This window comes from Microcaecilia unicolor, chromosome 11 (assembly GCF_901765095.1).
Source record: "Microcaecilia unicolor chromosome 11, aMicUni1.1, whole genome shotgun sequence".
Taxonomy (NCBI): domain Eukaryota; kingdom Metazoa; phylum Chordata; class Amphibia; order Gymnophiona; family Siphonopidae; genus Microcaecilia; species Microcaecilia unicolor.
Genome location: NC_044041.1, coordinates 121,559,231 through 121,582,875, shown reverse-complemented (window position 1 = coordinate 121,582,875; position 23,645 = coordinate 121,559,231). Strand labels below are relative to the sequence as shown.

At 45.6% G+C, this 23,645-nt stretch overlaps 1 protein-coding gene across 24 annotated transcripts in view; it reads right to left on the bottom strand.

Annotated features, from left to right (window-relative positions):
* Window positions 1–23,645, bottom strand: part of NRXN2 (neurexin 2) — a 1,346,335-nt gene that overhangs the window by 245,718 nt on the left and 1,076,972 nt on the right. The gene's annotated exons all lie outside the window — the stretch shown is intronic.

The window sequence follows — 23,645 nt, the reverse complement described above, 5'->3', positions numbered from 1 at the left end:
CAGCCAGCAGTGGTGAGGGTTTTGCTGACTGCTGCTGGAGTTACTCCTGAATATTCAATGCTGGGTCATGTCCAGGCTTTGGCACTGGATTGGCCACTGTTGGAAACAGGATGCTAGGCTTGATGGGCCTTTGGTCTGTCCCAGTATGGCAATACTTATGTACTTATTTTGCTCACACCTTTTTCAGTAGTAGCTCAAGGTGAGTTACATTCAGGTACACTGGATATTTCTCTGTCACAGGAGGGCTCACAATCTAAGTTTGTACCTGAGACAATGGAGGGTTAAGTGACTTGTCCAAGACCACAAGGAGCAGCAGCAGGATTTGAACTGGCCACCTCTGGATTGCAAGACTGGTGCTCTAACCACTAGGCCACTCCTCCACTCCACATACATGCTTATGTATGTAACACTGGCTAACACATGCCTGTTAAGTCAATATTCGGAACTTAACTGGCCATGGGTTGCCACATAGAGATAGGACTCTGTTTTATGTGGTCCCATTTATGCTGTTACCCTGGCTGGTTATGTGCTGAATACTACTACTACTTAACATTTCTAGAGCGCTACTAGGGTTACGCAGCGCTGTACAATTTAACAAAGAGAGACAGTCCCTGCTCAAAGAGCTTACAATCTAATAGACAAGTGAATGGTCGGTCCGATAGGGGCAGTCAAATTGAATACTGGCACTTAACTGGCCAAATGCCGACTCCACCCTGGAACGCCCCCAAAGTAGCCAGCTTTCACTTAGGTGCTAACCACTAATTTTAAGCAGCGATAACCAGTTAGGTGCCACTGACAATTAGCGGATAGCTCCAAACAAGCAATTTAACCGGCCAGCGGATGTTTCTGGACGGTTAAATCGTTTTGAATATCGACCAGACTGTCCCTAATTCCTATTCCATCTAATATCATAAACTCACTAGCAGAGGACCCTTTACTTGTCTGTGTGCCTTGAGAGAGAAAGTTGGGAGTGTTGGAGTACCGGTTTGGCCATATACCTTACTATAATAATTATGTATCTGCCTCTGGGGTAACCTAGAGGTTTGCTACATGTATGAATTCAATGAGAATAAATGGAGAATACACACCAAAAACGCAGCAGGCACTACACACGAGGGCTGAGTGTTCCTGTCACCCACCATCCCATAACGAGCAGAGACTGTAAAGAAGGGCTGAGTGTTTATGCTTCAGAAGAGAGAGATCCGAGCTGTGACTGCACCTTAAATACTGTGTCCAGTTCCAGACATATCATCTCAAAAAGAATACAACAGAACTAGAAAAGGTTCAGAGAAGGGCACCAAAATGATAAATGGGATGAAACAGTTCCCTTATGAATAAAGGCTAAGCAGGTAAAAGCTCTCTATTCTGAAGAAGAGACAGCTGAGAAGAGGGTAGGATAGAGGTTTACAAAATCTTCAATGTTGTGGAATGGTTAATATAGGAAACAATTGTTTACATTACATTATATTACATGACACTTGTATCCCACACATATCATTGAAGTTCAGTGTGGCTCACAAAAGAAGAAACTAGAACATCTCCGGGAATTATATAAATTAATAAAAAGACCATATACATTATACAACACAACCACTACATATTTAAGCATTTTCTAAATAAGAACATTTTCAGTAACTTTCAAAAACAATACCACAAGGAAACTCCATAAAACTAACAACAGCAGATTAGAAACAAAGAGGAGCATCTCAAGCTGGAGTCCCGCCCTGTGAAACCCCCTCCCCCCGCACATCCCCTCAGCCACTGCACCACAGCCAAGAATGGAGACAATAGAGGGGGAGCGATTTTTGTGCCCCCGCTTCCCTTCACCACAATGCCAGCTACAATAAGGCAGTCATATACAATGCAATTTTGGAAGAGTAGATTTGCATTTTGTCCACAACATAGTCACATGTATTATCAATACACGATTAAACCCACAACCAACGATGTTGCTATCAACATTTTAATTGCTAATTTTAACACTGGACTCACTGCCTTAAGACAGTTGAACCTGTTGGTTTAAATGCTATGATTGAATGGTCAGGTTTTGTTTTTTTTTTTAATGTTTTTGAAAAGGTTTTTTTTGAAAAGTTTTTTTTGTAAAAACTTTCTTAAAGACTTTTTGAGTTATCCTTTGAAATAACTTTTTTGGAAACAATCTTTTTGGAAAACACTTTTTACAGGGAATTCCTTTTGAAATTATGTTTCAATGATGTTTTTGTATATGTTCTTTACATTCTTTGCTTGCCATGGGCTGGTGGGTAACAGGAACATTCAGCCCTTGTGTGTAGCCTCTGCTATGTTTTTGGTGTGTATTCTCCATATATTTCATTCACAACACCGTTTTTGTGGTAATCTGACACACTCTACACTGCGCATGTGTTAGCAGTCCTATGAGCAGTTGTCAATGTGGACCAACTCTTTGAAGACACCACGGTACTCTTTGGCGCAGGTTTGTTATGTGGTGTTCTTCACTGCACATGAGTCAGGGTTTTTTGATAAGTGGCCACCATTTTGTTCCCTTTATGCTAGATTGAACTCGTGACAGCATCGAGGTATTTCATGCACAAGCTCTTTTTTATGACGTGTTGTTTTTCACTGTTTCTTTCTCTCATTTTTTTTTTACATTTTCTGTGTGTTCCATTTGCTAAGTGGGCAGTACACAAAATCCCCCGAGAAAGCCGAGCAGTGAAATGGGTCCCCGTTGGGATTATTCTGGGACTATCCGATTGCCTCAGATTGCCTCAAAGCTAAGCTTAGCTGTTTAGCAACATATCTTTATGCTTTATATGGAAGTTGTGCATGATAAAGAAAATTGACCATACCATAATTTTATTTAATGATAAAAACCTTTTTTCACGCAAAAACATTTTTCCACAGAAAATTTAATAAAGTTTTGGCTGGGGCTTTTTAAGACCGATGATAGAAGCTGTGCACTGTGGTTCGAATGTTATGATACCTTGATATGGAGACATTTGATTGACACTACGGTCATCTGAGATCTTTTTTTCCCCCACCATCCCGTTGTTTTGATTACAGTGAGCTGGCTTTTCACTATCTTTTTTTGACTAATTTTAACCTTAAAATGTCATCCCCTCCCCTACTGAGATACAAAACACCCGCACTCATAGCATATGATATGAGTTAGATATAAAATATGTATGCTTGATCCTGATTTGTTTTTGCCACTTTAGGGATACAGACCATAGATGTCTACCCAGCACTGGCCTTACTTCCCAACTACTGGAGTTGCTGTTCAAGCCCACTCAGGACCATCCAGTTCTGTGTTGCATATTTGGGACACAGACCACAGAAGTCTGCCCAACACTGGCCTTATTTCCCTAGTGAGTGCTGTCTTAAGCACTGCTCAGTTTTATTTTGATTTCATCCTCTTTCTGTAAAAGAAATCCTCTATTTTTATCCCACGTGTTTTTGAATTCTATGGCTGTTTTTGTCTCTGGTTCCAATGGAAGTGCATTCCAGACATCCACCAATCTCTCTATGAAAAAGTACCTTCTACTACTACCCTGTAACTTTAATTCATCTCCTCTGGTTCTACCACTTCTCTGTCTCTAGAAAAGATTTGTTTGTATATTAATATCTTTTTAGTATTTAAATATCTGTATCATATCACCCCTAGCCCTCATTTCTTCTAAGGTATACATCTTCAGCTCATCAAGTCCCTTCTCATACATATTTTGGCTCACATCCCATACCATTTTCCTCACCTTTATCTAAACCATTTCAAGTATTTTTATATCCTTAGCAAGATAAGGCCTCCAAAACTGAACACAATGCTCTAAGTCCATCAATGACTTGTTCAGAGGCACCAGTACCTCCTTTCTTCTGCTGGTTATGACTCTCTATGTTGTTTAGCCTAATTCTGGCTATTATTTATTTTTATTTATTTATTTCCAGGCATTTGATATACCGCAAATTGAGCCTATACAGGCAACTAAGCAGTTTATAACAAAAAAACAAAACAAAATTCTTCTTCTGTAGCTGAGGGTAGGGGGAAAAGGGGGAAAAAACGAACAAGAACAATTAAGCAGAGGGAAAAGCAAAGGAGAAAAGGAAAGTTTTCACAAGGGCTTTGAAAGATTGAAGAGGTATATCAGTTCTAAGAGAGGGGGGATGGTCGTTGTCACATTGTTTTGCCACCTTGAGATACTCAAAACACTATAACTACAATGATTCTCTCTTGAGCTGTGCTTATCAGCCTCTCGTTCCCCTATCCAATACATCTTCTTTGGATTTCTACACCACAAGTGCATCATTCTGCACTTCTTCACATTAAACTTTCATTGCCAGACCTTAGACCATTCTTCTAATTTTTGAAGATCACTTCTCATATTGTTTACTTCTTCCAGGGTGTCCACTCTGTTGCAAGTCTGAGTCATCTGCTAAAATGTAAACTTTCCCTTCTAACACTCTGGCAATGTTGCTCACCCATATAATAAATAGAATTGGCACCAGCATCGATCCTTGAGGCACTCCCCTACTGACCTTTCTTTCCTCTATGTGGATTCCATTTACCACTACAATCTGTCACCTGTCAGTCAACCAGTTTCAATCCATTTCACCACTTTGGGTCCTAACTTCATCTTGATCAGGTTATTTGTCATGTGAGAAACTGTATCAAAGATTTTACTGAAATCCAAGTAGCGTTTGTCCTCGATTCAGTTCTCTATGCATTCACAAATCAAATTCATTTGGTATACATAGAGGGGCATAATTGAACGAAAACGCCTATCTCCATGGGCGTTTATCTCCGAGAACGGGTCCGTGAAGGGGCGGACCGAACCGTATTTTGGGAAAAAATAGACGCCCATGTTTTATTCAACAATGTGTGAGCTGGGCGTTTTTGTTTTTCAGCGATAATGGAAAATGAAAGCGCCCAGCTCAAAAACGAATAAATCCAAGACATTTATTCGTGGGAGGGGCCAGGATTCGTAGTGCACTGGTCCCCCTCACATGCCAGGACATCAACCGGGCACCCTAGGGGGCACTTTTACAAAACCAAAAAAACAGGTAAAAGAGCTCCCAGGTGCATAGCACCCTTCCCTTGTGTGTTGAGCCCCCCCAAATCCCCCTCAAAACCCACTGCCCACAAGTCTACACCATTACTATAGCCCTAAGGGGTGAAGGGGGGCACCTACATGTGGGTACAGTGGGTTTGGGGGGGTTGGACGACTAATAAGCATTAAGCAGCACAATTGTAACAGGTAGGGGGGATGGGCCTGGGTCCACCTGCCTGAAGTCCACTGCACCCCCTAACAACTCCTCCAGTGACCTGCATACTGCTGCCAGGGAGCTGGGTATGACATTTGAGGGTGAAAATAAAAAGGTGTGAAACATCATTTTTTTGTGGTGGGAGGGGGTTAGTGACCACTGGGGGAGTCAGGGGAGGTCATCCCCGATTCCCTCCAGTGGTCATCTGGTCATTTAGGGCACTTTTTGGGGCTTTATTCGTGAAAAAACAGGGTCCAGGAAAAGTGTCCTAAATTCTAGCTAAAAACGCATACTTTTTTCCCATTATCGGTGAAATGCGCCCATCTTTGTTCGGCAGATAACCACGCCCCAGTTCCGCCTTCGCCACACCTCTGACACGCCCCCATCAACTTTGTCCGCATCCGCGACGGAGTGCAGTTGAAAACGTCCAAAATCGGCTTTCGATTATACCGCTTTATTCGTTTTTGTGAGATAAACGTCCATCTCCCGATTTAGGTCGGAACTTGGGCGTTTTTCTCATTCGATTATAAGCAGGATAGTAACATAGTAGATGACGGCAGAAAAAGACCTGCACGGTCCATCCAGTCTGGTATGATTTTCCTTTGGTAAAACCATGCTGTCTGAGAGCTTGTATCCTATTGGATTCTAAGATGTTCTGTTCACTATCCTTTCCTTAAGCTGTGTCTCTATTAATTTTCCCACCACCGAAGTGAGGCTTACCGGCCTGAAGTTCCTTACTTCTTCTCTGCCACCAATTTTGTGAAGAGGGATCACATCTACTTATCTCTAACCCTGCAGAATCTCTCCAAGGATCTATTAAATAACCAGTCAATATTAAAGAGATTTAACTGGGCTGATATTAAGCAGTACGTAACCAGACAATGACACATTCATACCAGGCAGGCAAGTGACCATGCAATCCTCACGTTCACCAGCCATCCAGATATCTACATGCCTAATGATTGAATCTTCAGCTATAACAGCCATCTTAATCTTTCCCTCCTGGGCAGAAGCCCCTGGAGACACATCCTTGGTGTGAGAGGATATTGCTTCCCCTGGAAGGCAGGTCCTAGCTACAGGATCACTTCCTGATGCTATGCCTTCAGGAGACTTTTCTCCTTCATGGTAGCACAGAGGTTGCCAGACTGAGGTGGGACTTCTGTACTATGTCCTGGTAGGTCTCCTCTATAAACCTCTCTGTCTGCCTCAGCTCCCCCAAGACTGCTATTCTAGCCTCCAGAGATCAGACTTGCTCCCTGAGTGCTAGGAGCTCTTTGCACCGAGTTCACACATATGACTTCTCACCATGTGGGAGATAAACATTTCTCAGTGTATCCCATGGCTTTGCCCCTCTGTGATGGTCCTGGAAACAAATCAGATAGTAATGGATCTGGCTCGCACCTTTTTTAGTTGCAGCTCAAGGTGAGTTACAATCAGTATTCTTTTGTCCCTGGAGGTCTTACAGTCTGAGTTTGCACCTGAGACAATGGAGAGTTAAGTCACTTGTCCAAGATTACAAAGAACAGCAGTGGGACTTGAACTCTGGTTTCTCTGGTTCTCAGTCTACTGCTGAGTGCTCTTGTAAAATATCCTGCATGAGACAGCAGGGACTGTGCACTGGAGCTTAATGTCTCTTTAATGCTTCAGCACCCCAGAAGAGGAAGACATCTTATTTATGAGAAGCAAAATTATAATAATTTCATCTTGATAAAATGCCTTTCATATCACATCCTCTTTGAATAAAGAATTAAAAGTGTGTATGTGCTGTCTGCCCCCCTGGAGGTTGCTGGTTTTGACACCTGCGCATGCAGATGGATTGGGTAGACAAACAAGGAAATAAAAATAAAATCATTGTTTGTCTGATAATGTGCAGGGCAGAGGGTGAAAATGAATAAAATTAATGTGAAAAAAAAAAGAAAAAAGGATTTTCTGGGTTGAAAGAGATTTGTGAAATATCTTAGCATTATCAAAGTGACATTGACTCCCACTTTGTCAGCAGCACTGAAAGCTTCCTCTGCAAACTACTGTTCTGATTCTCTGGTGAAAATACTGATGATTGAGCTCAGAGGCTTTCTTTAAACATTTTCTTTCAGAGCTACAGTGTGGAGTGAGCAGATGAGTAGTAGGGACACAAGCAGCAAGAGTGTAAGCTAATTAGCTACCTTATGAGGTAAGGACTCCTCCCTTGCTGAACTTTGCACCATGAACTTACTGCTGGGATGTTTCTAAATTCTAACCCCCCCCCCCCGCCCCCCCCACACACACATACACATTGTCTGGATGTGGTGGTCTCCTTTGGTATTTTCAGCCCCTGAACTCTTCATTTTGCTGGAGTCTCCTCTGTATTTTCAGCCATAGTAACATAGTAAATGGCGGCAGATAAAGACCTGTACGGTCCATCCAGTCCGCCCAACAAGATAAACTCATTTTACATGGTATGCGATACTTTATATGTATACCCGAGTTTGATATGTCCTTGCCATTCTCAGGGCACAGATTGTAGAAGTCTGCCCAGCACTGTTCTTGTACTAAGTTCTGAAGCTAATGTCAAAACCCCTTAAATTTTACACTCCAGCCCATCCATATCTATTCAGTCACGATCAGGGCCTAGACCGTAGAAGTCTGCCCAGCACCGGTTTTGCTTCCCAATTACCAGCGTCGCCACCTAATCTCCGCTAAGATGCCGTGAATCCATTCCTTCTAAACAGGATTCCTTTGTGTTTATCCCACGCATGTTTGAATTCCATTTCCGTTTTCATCTCCACCACCTCCCGCAGGAGGGCATTCCACATATCCACCACCCTCTCTGTGAAAAAATACTTCCTGACATTAGTCCTGAGTCTGCCCCCCTTCAACCTCAATTCATGTCCTCTAGTTCTACTGCCTTCCCGTTTCCGAAAAAGGTTTGTTTGCAGATTAACGCCTTTCAAATATTTGAACGTCTGTACCATGACACCCCTGTTTCTCCTTTCCTCTAAGGTATACATGTTCAGGTCAGCAAGTCACTCCTCATACGGTTTGCAACACAAATCCCACACCATTTTTGTGGCTTTTCTTTGCACCGCTTCCAGTCTTTTTACATCTTTAGCAAGATACGGCCTCCAAAACTGAACACAATACTCCAAGTGAATACTCCAACCTGTTGCTCTCATTGCATTTTGTTGTGGTCCTGTGTATTTTCAGTGCCTCAGATATTTCCATCCCTGAGACTCTGCATTCTGATGCAGTCTCCTCTGGTATTTTCAGTCTGTGTGTTCTCTGCTTTTTTCTGGACTCTCCAGAGGTATTTTCAGCTCCTGTACTCACTCTAATTTCAATTTGTAACAACAGCACTCATTCCATCTTACTGGAGTCTTCTTCGTAATTTTACTGTCTGTGCTATCTGCATTTCCCCAGGGTCTCTCCCAGTGTTACGTGCTCTGTTCAGGAATCCTGTACTTATCACTATTGATAGCTGCATTGCACATGAATGAACAGAGGAGTGGTGAAGATTTTGTATTACTGCTTTACTAGTGCTACAAATTCAGCAAGTATATGTTCAAGCCCTTTGCAGCCCTGCGTTAAACATGGCTCTGATTGCTTTTGTGTGTCCCTTACAAGCATTATAGATGAATGATATAGTTTGAAGTCACAGAGATTCCTATCTCAATTGTAACAGGAAGTAAAACCACTGTGGGGTATGTACTGGGGTCTAGAGAAGTGTTTTTATTTATAAGGGTGCACTTTGCTGGCAGCTTTTGAATGAGGATTTGGAATCAAGATATTTTTACCTTCTTTAGCAGAAAACAGATGATTACAAGTGTATCCTCCATTTAAAATAAGTGTTTAGAGCTGTACTGGCCATACAAATATTTGTTTTATAGCTTTAGCTCTGGAGAGCTGACATAGAAAACTCAAATGTCCTGAATTTCAAACATGCTGACTTTAGTAAAATGGTGGAGTACCTGAAGAAACAGCTGACAAGGTGGGAGGACATATGAGAAGTGGAAAACCAGTGGTCCAAGCTGAAAGGAGCTATAAAGAAATGGCAACAGATCTTTATATACGGAAAGTAAATAAAAGCAAGAGAAAAAGGAAATGGATGTAATTCTCCAAAGAAGTGGCCGAAAAAAAATAAAGGCACATGAGACAGTTCTTGAAATACAGAACAACGCAAGAAGAGGAACAAAGTAAAGAAAACTCAAAGAAGCAAAGGCAGAAATACAGCTGACACAAGCACAGGTGGAATTAAAAATAGCTAGTGATGTAGATAGGTGACAAGACTTTTTCAGATATGTTTGGGAAAGAGAAAGGCTAGAAATGGAATTGTAAGACTGAAAGATGCTGAGAACTGCCATGTGGAAAATGAAGAGGAAAAAGCGAACATGCTAAACAAATACTTTCTGCATTCATGGAAGAAAATCCAGGAGAAGGAGCACAGTGAGCTGACAAAAGTTATATATGGGAATGGAGTAATATTGCACTGTTTATGGAAGAAAGTATATATGATCAATTAAAAACAATATTGGGTCAGATGGGAAACATCCCAAAATATATAGGGAGCTTAGAGAGATCCTGCCGGGTCATCTTAAATATTTGTTTAATAGATTCCTGGAGACAGGATAGGTTCTGTGGGATTAGAGAAGAATGAGTGTGGTCCCTCCTGACAAAAATGGTTAAAGACAAAGAGGTGGGAAACTACAGGCTGTTAAAAGCCTCACTTCGATGGTTGCAAAAGTAATGGAAAGGCTGCTGAAGGATAGTAAACTTCCTGGAATTCAAGAGGTTGCAAGATTGAAGACAACATGGTTTTACCAAAGGAAAATTGTGCTAATTGAATGTCATTTCTTTATTTTTTTCATTAGAAATATATTTATTAACGATCCATAGCAAGACAAATAACAAATGTCAAGCTCAATATCTAAATACAATTATCCAAGAACACAAACTCATATCCTGTATCAAAAAGATTTTAAAGTAAAAAGGGGAAGGACTTGCAACTACATTCAAAGTGGTTTCCATCTATTCAGGTACTTATTTTGTACTGGGGCAATGGAGGGTTAAGTGACTTGCCCAGAGTCACAAGGAGCTGCAGTGGGAATTGAACTTAGTTCCCCAGGATCAAAGTCCACTGCACTAACCACTAGGCTACTCCTCCACATCCAGACCTAGGCATCTTTAATTTTACATCCCCTCTTCCCCCCCAATTCCTTCTACCCTTACCATTGCTCATTATCTCCCTTCCTAAAACCAGTCTCCACTGTGAGAGCATACTCCTTGAGAAATGGTTTTAGCCTCTCCTTCAAAGTTCACAATACCATTTCTTCTCTTGCTTCATACTGTTATTTCTAACTTGTAATACCCAATCAGCTATTTCACACATCGTTTTCCATCCTGACTGAATCTGATTGATTTTTTTGGCTGAGTGACCATAGAACTAGAGGATGTAGATGTAGTCTACTTGGATTTTAGCAAAGCCTTTGAAACGTTTCCTTACAGATGGCACACGAGTCAACATATTTATACATCATCTATTCTATGGAATAAACTGTATGACTACTCAATTTTCCTGGTGTGACTGGATGTGCTTTGTTGACCATGCTACTTCCTTGTTTGACTTGTTACGTGCATAGTGGTCCCTGTTCCTCCACCTTGGTGGTCGAAACTTACATGAATAAACTGAGAAGGATGAAGTTAGAACCCAAAGAGATTAAATAGATTGGAAATGACAGAGAGTGATGGTAAATGGAATACACTCAGAGGAAAGAAAAGTGAGTAGTGAAGTGCCTCAGGAATTGGTACTGGGGTTGAATTTGTTCAATATGCAGTATTTTTTAGCAACACTGCCGAAGGGTTAGAAGGAAAAGTTTGCCTTTTTTTGCAGATGACATAAAAGATTTGCAACAGACTGGACAACCCAGGGAGTGTGGATAACATGAGAAGTGATCTACAAAAATTGGAAGAATCATTTAATATCTGGCAGTTAAAATTTAATGTGAAGAAGTACAGAATGATGCACTGATCTCAAGGTGACAAAATATAATAAAGAAGTGACCAAAGCCAGAAGGATTCTGGGCTGCATAGAGAGAAGCATAACCAGAGGAAGAAAGGAGGTGTGAATGCCCCTGTACAGGTTGCTGGTGAGACCCCTTGTGGAGAACTGTGTTCAGTTTTGGAGGCCATATACCGCCAATAACATAAAAAGACTTGAAGAAGTTCAGAGATAAGCAGTAAAACTTTTATGGGGCTTGTGTTAAAAGATGTACAAGAAGAAACTTGAAGACCTGAATATGTAAACCCTAGAGGGAAAGAGAGACAAGGGAAATATGATACGGACATTTAAATATTTGAAAGGTATTAATATATAAACAGATTACTTTCCGAGATGGAGAAATGGTACAACTAGAAGATGGTAGCCTTAGAAACAGGGGCGTAGCCAAATACCCAATTTTGGGTGGGCCTGGGTCCAAGATGGGTGGGCAGAAGAACCTCGCCCCGTCCCACAGGTGATTTGGTCTCTCCTTCTCTCACCTGCATGCCATATGGTCTCTCAAACATCCCCCTCTCCCGTATACCTTTTAAATAGCATATTTTCACCAGAATCGAGCAGCAACTAATACACACTGCTCATGTTGGCCCCACACCCTTCCCTCTGATGCAACTTCCTGTTTCCACCTAGGCAGAAATACATGAGAGGGAAGGCTGTGGGGCTGGTGCGAGCAATATGTATGTCACTGCTCACTGCAGGCGAAGATCTGCTACTTACAAGGTATGCAGGAGGGCACATCATAGGTATGCTGCTACTGGGTGGGCCTGAACCCAAAGTGGGTGGGCCTGCGCCCACCCAAGCCCACCCTTGGCTACGCCACTGCTTAGAAATAACATCAGGAAATATTTTTGCACAGAGAGGGTGGTAGATGCCTGCAATGCCCTCCTTGGTGGTAGGGGCAAAAGAAATGACTGAATTAAAAAATGTGTAGGATAAACATAGAGTATCCGCTACATAGAAATAGAATCAATAATTAAATGGCCTTCACACTTTAAAGAGGGCATAGCGAGGTTTAAACTGCATGGAGCATTGTTAGGCAGACTGAATGGACCATGTGTTACTATGTACATGCAGTTTCTATGTAAACAAAACTTTAAAAAACAAAAGAAGTGGAGTATGAATGTGGATTTCAGATTGCCAAGTAACTCAAGGGTTGCTTGTTAATAAAACATTTAGACTTCTCTCAAATATGCTATTGCAAATAGAAGGGATGGTGCTTTTTCTATTATAGATATTTTTTTATAGAACAAGCTGCCTGAGAGATTATGAATTATCTACTTTAATGGATTATGAATTATCTACTTAAAAAAAAAACAGTTAGAAACTAATTTATTTTACAGGCATTTTTCCTTAATTTTTATTACTGCTGTATTTTAGATTATAATATGGAGCGAGTTTGTATTGTTTTTTTGTGATCATTTCCTATTTTGTATGTGTTTTGTTGTAACCTGCCTAGGGAATAGGTGGACTAGAAATGTATAAATAAATAAAAATAAAATAAAAACATTTATGAGTAATCTTAATAGCCAGTCAAGGAGAGTGAATAGGTTACTACAAATTATGAATGTGGGAAAAGGAGTATATTTTCTCGTCAGTGTAGGATCAAAGCAAAATAGTTGCTCTGTATTGTTAATTGGTAGAAGCTACAGCTATTTCTTTGTCTAAAATTTCTATACATATAGTAACATAGTAGATGACGGCAGAAAAAGACCTGCATGGTCCATCCAGTCTGCCCAACAAGATAACTCATATTTGCTGCTTTTTGTGTATACCCTACTTTGATTTGTACCTGTGCTCTTCAGGGCACAGACCGTATAAGTCTGCCCAGCACTATCCCCGCCTCCCAACCACCAGCCCCTCCTCCCAACCACCGGCTCTGGCACAGACCGTTTAAGTCTGCCCAGCACTATCCTCACCTCCCAACCACCAGCCCTGCCTCCCAACCACCGGCTCTGGCACAGACCGTACAAGTCTGTCCAGCACTATCCCCGTCTCCCAACCACCAGTCCCGCTTCCCACCACCGGCTCTGGCACAGACCGTATAAGTCTGCCCAGCACTATCCCCGCCTCCCAACCACCAGCCCCGCCTCCCGATCTTGACTAAGCTCCTGAGGATCCATTCCTTCGGCACAGGATTCCTTTATGCTTATCCCACGCATGTTTGAATTCTGTTACCGTTTTCATAAAAATATGCTCATCTCTGTATGAAGTTAAAGAATGAATTACAGGATTATTCTGGGTTCTATGCTCCATGCTTCTGACTTCTGTTAGCTACCTATCTAATGAATTAATAACCTCTGCTTCAGAGACACTAAATTCCTATCATTATTTGAAGCTTTATGACAAGTTGGGGGCTCATCCGGGATCCCAATCACAAATGACAAAAACAGGTCAGAATCAAGTATGTGTATTTTATATCACATTTATAAAATATGCTATGAGTGTAGCTGTTATCTATCTCTATGAGGGAGGGGAAGACAACTAAGGTTGAGATTAGGGAGTAAAATGTTAATTAACAAAATGGTTGGATTGTTGGTTTAATCATTATCAATAATGTGACTATGTTGGGACCATAATAAAACTGCTTTTCAGACTATTGGCCTGGTGTTGTAATATTGTGGCATAAATAGAACTGCCCATATGTGATAGGCATGGTAACATATAGAATGGCCTACATGCTGCCCTAGTTGTGATGCCAGTGTTCAATCATGAAGGAATGTAACTTGCACAAAGGGACAAGTGCAGCTCTGGCCACCTTCCTTGGAAGACTGGATGGACCATGCAGGTCTTTATCTGCTGTCATTTACTATGTTACTATGACAATGATTGATCGTCCAAGCACCAGTAATAAGGTAAGGGAATTATATGTTTTGCAAAATTCCCAGGGAACAAGATTGTCCTTTCTCTGTGCAGCACATGGCAGAGGGCTATGGGACTGAGGACTGCTTATGATTTTTGTGAGCCTCTATTCTTTTCTAGGTAAAGTCAAATTGTTAGCATTCTTTCTCATAAAAGGGGTCTTGTAAGTGTCATTGGGACTGCAGGGCTCTGCCTGCTTCCTTTTAAATCAAATGCAGGGAATTTAGGAACTGAAACAGACCATTACACATGTGCACATAGCTCTTAGCAAGGAAACTGCAAAGCTCACATTGTTTTGTGCTGCCTAGCAACCCAAAAGATTGAGAGAACTTTGAGGAAACAGGGAAAGATGCTCTGGTAGATAACTAGAGCTCTGTGACTGGAGAGAAAGTCTGTGGATAGAGGTGTGTGCAGGGATGAGGACAACAGGAAACCCATAGAAATCCGCAGGAATCCACAGAAATGGGGAGCAAGAAGTCATTACCACCACGGGGACGGGATGGATCCAATGTGAATGAGGTTGGGAGGGGATAGGGACCAGATTATGTCCCTGTAACCACTTGCCTCCACCTACCCTACTCTCCTCCTTCCTGTACACATTAATTGATTTGATTACTTTATTTTTTGTCTATTAGATTGTAAGCTCTTTGAGCAGGGACTGTCTTTCTTCTATGTTTGTGCAGCACTGCATACGCCTTGTAGCGCTATAGAAATGCTAAATAGTAGTAGTAGTAAATACTGTTCACACCTCAATTCAGAAACTTGACAACAACACCTCAGCTTAAAAAGAAAAAAATCAAGAGATGTGCACCTTGATGAAAACTGGTGCATGTGTTCAGCAATTTTGGCAATGAGGGAGATTACTGATAAAAAAAAAACTGGTGAGAATATTTGTTGATTTGTTTCAAGCATTTTGGTAGTGTATAATCTCCACTGACATAGTGCCATCTACGTGTCTGATCATACAACTAATATGAAAGCAGCATTTCATGATGAGGTCTGGATAGAATATGCAGGTCATAAAAAACCTGAAGTTGAGCTGAATGAACTCCCTAGAGAGATAAGTGAGCTTATAACATTGTGCAAGAAGGTGGTTACACTCACTAATTGAACAAAAGTCAACCATTTACTGAAGAAAATGCTCAAGCAGTGTGTCAACTTGGTGGAACAGCGTGGCAGAGAATATGGAGGAGCTGCGTGCAATTGCCACAGAACCAGGTGCAAACAAGCAGTTCCTGACCAAATTGTGCACAATTGATGGTTCTTTGCCGACAGAAGTTGTTATAGTATTGGAACCATTTGACAGGGCTACAAAAGAACTGTTAACAGATACTAAGCCTTTACTACATCTGATGGTCCCAATAAAATATCAGTTGAAAAGGCATCTGACAATTGCAAACTTAGACAGCCATGTGATCGCATCCTTAAAAATTGGCTCGCAAATCACTTGATCACTATTTTACAGTTAGAGAGACAAACTTGGCAATTAATCCAGGGTTGAAGGGTCATTTAGATCTGATGACAGTTGAAGGGTGGAACAGTGCGATAAACTGACTGTGATCACTGACAGTAGATCACGCTGTAGTTGAGGTGCAGCTCAGTTGCTGAACCGCCAACTAGGCTTCCAAAACAAGAAGTATCAGAGGCAGATTTTTTTAGAGAATTATTCAAGAGCCAGGGAACACAGTTTCAGTTATCGACAGAGTGGATACATACATATTGAGCTTGGATAAGGAATTCTGCTTATCTCTTACTTTGGCCAAAACTGACATGTGTTGCCTGTACCCTGCTTAGAACTTCTGCCACCAGCACATCATCAGAATGTTCTTTTTCAGCTGTAGGACAAACAATCAATGAACGTAGAACAGAACTAAGCTCTGGCTCTGTAGATGCTTTATTGTTTTTACGTAGTTTGAAGTGATTGTTCTCTCGCAGTCCATGTTAATAATAGGAATATGTTTTTCTTGCATATTTAACAAAATAATACCTACTGTTTTGTGTTACATTTTATGGTTTATGATTTATTAAATTTAATATACAGTGCACTCCATTTAAGTGCACGTCGGATAAGCACATGCTCTGTTTAACTGCATGCCGTACTTCGGTCCCGTTTTTGGCGCCATCAATTTCTATGGGGACAAACTTCGGTTTAGCGCACCACTGATAAGTGCAAGATTCGCTTATATGCATGGTTTAAGACCGCTCCTCTGTAGGAAAGACTCCGCATAAGCACGCACACGGAATATGGAAGCCAATTGGCGTGTGACAAAGGGGCGGTAAATTTGAAATCTCGGTTAACTGCCACAGGCAGAATAAGTGAAAGAATGTTGTTAGAGTGTACATTGGAGTCATCGTCGCACAACTGTAAGACTTTAACACTGGAGGACCTTGCGAGACTGGGAGAATGGGCGTGCAAGTGGCAGATGAAGTTCAATGTTGACAAGTGCAAAGTGATGCATGTGGGTAAGAGGAACCCGAATTATAGCTACGTCTTGCAAGGTTCCGCGTAGCGAATGCTACATACCTGTAGAAGGTATTCTCCGAGGACAGCAGGCTGATTGTTCTCACTGATGGGTGACGTCCACGGCAGCCCCTCCAATCGGAAACTTCACTAGCAAAGTCCTTTGCTAGCCCTCGCGCGCCCACGCGCACCGCGCATGCGCGGCCGTCTTCCCGCCCGAAACCGGCTCGAGCCGGCCAGTCCAGTATGTAGCAAGACAATACACTTCAAGGGAAGACACAACTCCAAAGGGGAGGCGGGCGGGTTTGTGAGAACAATCAGCCTGCTGTCCTCGGAGAATACCTTCTACAGGTATGTAGCATTCGCTTTCTCCGAGGACAAGCAGGCTGCTTGTTCTCACTGATGGGGTATCCCTAGCCCCCAGGCTCACTCAAAACAACAACATTGGTCAATTGGGCCTCGCAACGGCGAGGACATAACTGAGATTGACCTAAAAAATTTACCAACTAACTGAGAGTGTAGCCTGGAACAGAACAAACAGGGCCCTCGGGGGGTGGAGTTGGATCCTAAAGCCCAAACAGGTTCTGAAGAACTGACTGCCCGAACCGACTGTCACGTCGGGTATCCTGCTGCAGGCAGTAATGAGATGTGAATGTGTGGACAGATGACCACGTCGCAGCTTTGCAAATTTCCTCCATGGTGGCTGACTTCAAGTGGGCTACCGACGCTGCCATGGCTCTAACATTATGAGCCGTGACATGACCCTCAAGAGCCAGCCCAGCCTGGGCGTAAGTGAAGGAAATGCAATCTGCTAGCCAATTGGATATGGTGCGTTTCCCTACAGCCACTCCCCTCTTGTTGGGATCAAAAGAAACAAACAATTGGGCGGACTGTCTGTGGGGCTGTGTCCGCTCCAGATAGAAGGCCAATGCTCTCTTGCAGTCCAATGTGTGCAGCTGACGTTCAGCAGGGCAGGAATGAGGACGGGGAAAGAATGTTGGCAAGACAATTGACTGGTTCAGATGGAACTCCGACACAACCTTTGGCAGAAACTTAGGGTGAGTGCGGAGGACTACTCTGTTGTGATGAAATTTGGTGTAAGGGGCCTGGGCTACCAGGGCCTGAAGCTCACTGACTCTACGAGCCGAGGTAACTGCCACCAAGAAAATGACCTTCCAGGTCAAGTACTTCGGATGGCAGGAATTCAGTGGCTCGAAAGGAGGTTTCATCAGCTGGGTGAGAACGACATTGAGATCCCATGACACTGTAGGAGGCTTGACAGGGGGCTTTGACAAAAGCAAACCTCTCATGAAGCGAACAACTAAAGGCTGTCCTGAGATCGGCTTACCTTCCACTTGGTAATGGTATGCACTGATTGCACTAAGGTGAACCCTTACGGAGTTGGTCTTCAGACCAGACTCAGACAAGTGGAGAAGGTATTCAAGCAGGGTCTGTGTAGGACAAGAGCGAGGATCTAGGGCCTTGCTGTCACACCAGACGGCAAACCTCCTCCAATGAAAGAAGTAACTTCTCTTAGTGGAGTCTTTCCTGGAAGCAAGCAAGATGCGGGAGACACCCTCTGGCAGACCCAAAGAGGCAAAGTCTACGCCCTCAACATCCAGGCCGTGAGAGCCAGGGACTGGAGGTTGGGATGCAGCAGAGCCCCTTCGTCCTGCGTGATGAGGGTCGGAAAACACTCCAATCTCCACGGTTCTTCGGAGGATAACTCCAGAAGAAGAGGGAACCAGATCTGACGCGGCCAAAAGGGAGCAATCAGAATCATGGTGCCTCGGTCTTGCTTGAGTTTCAACAAAGTCTTCCCCACCAGAGGAATGGGAGGATAAGCATACAGCAGACCTTCCCCCCAATCCAGGAGGAAGGCATCCGACGCCAGTCTGCCGTGGGCCTGAAGCCTGGAACAGAACTGAGGGACCTTGTGGTTCACTTGAGATGCGAAGAGATCCACCAGGGGGGTGCCCCACGCCTGGAAGATCTGTCGCACCACACGGGAATTGAGCGACCACTCGTGAGGTTGCATAATCCTGCTCAACCTGTCGGCCAGACTGTTGTTTACGCCTGCCAGATATGTGGCTTGGAGCACCATGCCTTGACGGCGAGCCCAGAGCCACATGCTGACGGCTTCCTGACACAGGGGGCGAGATCCGGTGCCCCCCTGCTTGTTGACATAGTACATGGCAACCTGATTGTCTGTCTGAATTTGGATAATTTGGTGGGACAGCCGATCTCTGAAAGCCTTCAGAGCGTTCCAGATCGCTCGCAACTCCAGAAGATTGATCTGTAGATCGCTTTCTTGGAGGGACCACCTTCCTTGGGTGTGAAGCCCATCGACATGAGCTCCCCATCCCAGGAGAGACGCATCCGTGGTCAGCACTTTTTGAGGCTGAGGAATTTGGAAGGGACGTCCAGAGTCAAATTGGAGCAAATCGTCCACCAATACAGGGATTCGAGAAAACTCGTGGACAGGTGGATCACGTCCTCTAGACCCCCGGCGGCCTGATACCACTGGGAGGCTAGGGTCCATTGAGCAGATCTCATGTGAAGGCGGGCCATGGGAGTCACATGAACTGTGGAAGCCATGTGGCCCAGTAATCTCAACATCTGCCGAGCTGTGATCTGCTGGGACGCTCGCACCCGCGAGACGAGGGACAACAAGTTGTTGGCCCTCGCCTCTGGGAGATAGGCGCGAGCCGTCCGAGAATCCAGCAGGGCTCCGATGAATTCGAGTTTCTGCACTGGGAGAAGATGGGACTTTGGGTAATTTATCACAAACCCCAGTAGCCCCAGGAGGCGAATAGTCATCTGCATGGACTGCAGGGCTCCTGCCTCGGATGTGTTCTTCACCAGCCAATCGTCGAGATATGGGAACACGTGCACCCCCAGCCTGCGAAGCGCCGCTGCTACCACAGCTAGGCACTTTGTGAACACCCTGGGCGCAGAGGCGAGCCCAAAGGGTAGCACACAGTACTGGAAGTGGCGTGCGCCCAGCTGAAATCGCAGATACTGTCTGTGAGCTGGCAGTATCGGGATGTGTGTGTAGGCATCCTTCAAGTCCAGAGAGCATAGCCAATCGTTTTGCTGAATCATGGGGAGAAGGGTGCCCAGGGAAAGCATCCTGAACTTTTCTTTTACGAGATATTTGTTCAGGGCCCTTAGGTCTAGGATGGGACGCATCCCCCCTGTTTTCTTTTCCACAAGGAAGTACCTGGAATAGAACCCCAGCCCTTCTTGCCCGGATGGCACGGGCTCGACCGCATTGGCGCTGAGAAGGGCGGAGAGTTCCTCTGCAAGTACCTGCTTGTGCTGGAAGCTGTAGGACTGAGCTCCCGGTGGACAATTTGGAGGTTGAGAGGCCAAATTGAGGGTGTATCCTTGCCGGACTATTTGGAGAACCCACTGATCGGAGGTTATAAGAGGCCACCTTTGGTGAAAAGCTTTCAACCTCCCTCCGACAGGCAGGTCGCCCGGCACTGACACTTGGATGTCGGCTATGCTCTGCTGGAGCCAGTCAAAAGCTCGCCCCTTGCTTTTGCTGGGGAGCCGCGGGGCCTTGCTGATTCGCACGCTGCTGACGAGAGCGAGCGCGCTGGGGCTTAGCCTGGGCCGCAGGCTGTCGGGAAGGAGGATTGTACCTACGCTTGCCAGAAGTATAGGGAACAGTCTTCCTTCCCCCGAAAAATCGTCTACCTGTAGAGGTAGAAGCTGAAGGCTGCCGGCGGGCGAACTTGTCGAATGCGGTGTCCCGCTGGTGGAGAGACTCTACCACCTGCTCGACTTTTTCGCCAAAAATGTTATCCGCACGGCAAGGCAAGTCCGTAATCCGCTGCTGGATTCTATTCTCCAGGTCGGCGGCACGCAGCCATGAGAGCCTGCGCATCACCACACCTTGAGCAGCGGCCCTGGACGCAACATCAAAAGTGTCATAAACTCCTCTGGCCAGGAATTTTCTGCACGCCTTCAGCTGCCTGACCACCTCCTGAAAAGGCTTGGCTTGCTCAGGGGGAAGAGCATCAACCAAGCCCGCCAACTGCCGCACATTATTCCGCATGTGTATGCTCGTGTAGAGCTGGTAAGACTGGATCTTGGACACGAGCATAGAGGAATGGTAGGCCTTCCTCCCAAAGGAGTCTAAGGTTCTAGCGTCCTTGCCCGGGGGCGCCGAAGCATGTTCCCTAGAACTCTTAGCCTTCTTTAGGGCCAAATCCACAACTCCAGAGTCATGAGGCAACTGAGTGCGCATCAGCTCTGGGTCCCCATGGATCCGGTACTGGGACTCGATCTTCTTGGGAATGTGGGGATTAGTTAATGGCTTGGTCCAGTTCGCAAGCAATGTCTTCTTCAGGACATGGTGCAAGGGAACAGTGGACGCTTCCTTAGGTGGAGAAGGATAGTCCAGGAGCTCAAACATTTCAGCCCTGGGCTCGTCCTCCACAACCACCGGGAAGGGGATGGCCGTAGACATCTCCCGGACAAAGGAGGCAAAAGACAGACTCTCGGGAGGAGAAAGCTGTCTCTCAGGAGAGGGAGTGGGATCAGACGGAAGACCCTCAGACTCCTCGTCAGAGAAATATCTGGGATCTTCCTCTTCCTCCCACGAGGCCTCACCCTCGGTGTCAGACACAAGTTCACGGACCTGTGTCTGCAACCTCGCCCTGCTCGACTCCGTGGAACCCCGTCCACGATGGGGGCGTCGAGAGGTAGACTCCCTCGCCCGCATCGGCGAAGCTCCCTCCGCCGACGTAGTCGGGGAGCCTTCCTGGGAGGTGGCCGCGGTCGGCACCGCACGCGGTACCGACGTCGGGGACCTCAACCTGGGCGATGGGCCAGCCGGCGCCACGCTCGACGGTACCGGCGGCGCAAGCACCGCCGGTACCGGAGGGGTAGGGCGCAACAGCTCTCCCAGAATCTCTGGGAGAACGGCCCGGAGGCTCTCGTTTAGAGCGGCTGCAGAGAAAGGCTGAGAGGTCGATGCAGGCGTCGACGTCAGTACCTGTTCCGGGCGTGGAGGCTGTTCCGGGCTGTCCAGAGCGGAGCGCATCGACACCTCCTGAACAGAGGGTGAGCGGTCCTCTCGGTGCCGATGCCTGCTGGGTGCCGAATCCCTCGGCGACCCAGAGCTCTCGGTGCCGACACGGGGAGGAGACCGGTGTCGATGCTTCTTCGATTTCTTCCGAAGCATGTCACCGGAGCTCCCCGGCACCGACGAGGAGGACGTCGAATCCACCCGTCGCTTCCTCGGGGCCGAGACTGAAGAAGGTCGATCTCGGGGGGGCTGTACCGCAGGAGCCCTCAGGGTAGGCGGAGACCCACCCGAGGGCTCACCGCCACCAGCAGGGGAATGGACAGCCCTCACCTGCACTCCACCCGATGCACCACCGTCCGACGACATCAGCAGACGAGGTCCTGGTACCACCGACGTCGATGCAGCTATCCGATGTCTCGGCGCCGATGCAGAGGCCCGATGCCTCGATGCACTCGATGCAGGGGCGGCCGAGGAAGATGGTCTGGACGCTGACGACGTCGATGCACTCGAAGATCCCGGTGCCGATGCCGACGAAGAGCCCGAGAACAACACGTTCCACTGGGCTAGTCTCGCTACCTGAGTCCGCCTTTGAAGCAGGGAACACAGACTGCAGTTCTGAGGGCGGTGCTCGGCCCCCAGACACTGAAGACACGACGAGTGTCGATCAGTGAGCGAGATAACCCGGGCGCACTGGGTGCACTTCTTGAAGCCGCTGGAAGGCTTCGATGTCATGGGCGGAAAAATCACGCCGGCGAAATCAAAAGCCGAAATGGCGAAATTTGAAGCACCAAATTTAGAGGGAGAAAAAATCTCGACCGAGGCCGAAAAGAGGCCTACCCCGACGACGAAAGAAAACTTACCGGGGCAAAAAAGCTGGAAGTACGGGGAGGATTTACACGAAACCCGGCGGGGGGTTTCCGGAGCACTTCCCGACTAGGACAAAGCTTTCCCGAAGGAAAAAAAACACGTTCAAACAAATTGGACGCGCGAGGTCGACTTTCCGGGGCTCGACACGGCGAAAAAACGACCGTACCGAGTGCGGACAAAAGAAGACTGGCCGGCTCGAGCCGGTTTCGGGCGGGAAGACGGCCGCGCATGCGCGGTGCGCGCGGGCGCGCGAGGGCTAGCAAAGGACTTTGCTAGTGAAGTTTCCGATTGGAGGGGCTGCCGTGGACGTCACCCATCAGTGAGAACAAGCAGCCTGCTTGTCCTCGGAGAATAGGAGTTACGGATCAAGAAAGGGATCTGGGTGTCGTCGTCGATGATACGCTGAAACCTTCTGCTCAGTGTGCTGCTGCGGCTAGGAAAGCGAATAGAATGTTGGGTGTTATTAGGAAGGGTATGGAGTCCAGGTGTGCGGATGTTATAATGCCGTTGTATCGCTCCATGGTGCGACCGCACCTGGAGTATTGTGTTCAGTACTGGTCTCCGTATCTCAAAAAAGATATAGTAGAATTGGAAAAGGTACAGCGAAGGGCGACGAAAATGATAGTGGGGATGGGACGACTTTCCTATGAAGAGAGGCTGAGAAGGCTAGGGCTTTTCAGCTTGGAGAAGAGACGGCTGAGGGGAGATATGATAGAAGTGTATAAAATAATGAGTGGAATGGATCGGGTGGATGTGAAGCGACTGTTCACGCTATCCAAAAATACTAGGACTAGAGGGCATGAGTTGAAGCTACAGTGTGGTAAATTTAAAACGAATCGGAGAAAATTTTTCTTCACCCAACGTGTAATTAGACTCTGGAATTCGTTGCCGGAGAACGTGGTACGGGCGGTTAGCTTGACGGAGTTTAAAAAGGGGTTAGATAGATTCCTAAAGGACAAGTCCATAGACCGCTATTAAATGGACTTGGAAAAATTCCGCATTTTTAGGTATAATTTGTCTGGAATGTTTTTTATGTTTGGGGAGCGTGCCAGGTGCCCTTGACCTGGATTGGCCACTGTCGGTGACAGGATGCTGGGCTAGATGGACCTTTGGTCTTTCCCAGTATGGCACTACTTATGTACTTATGTACTTAATTA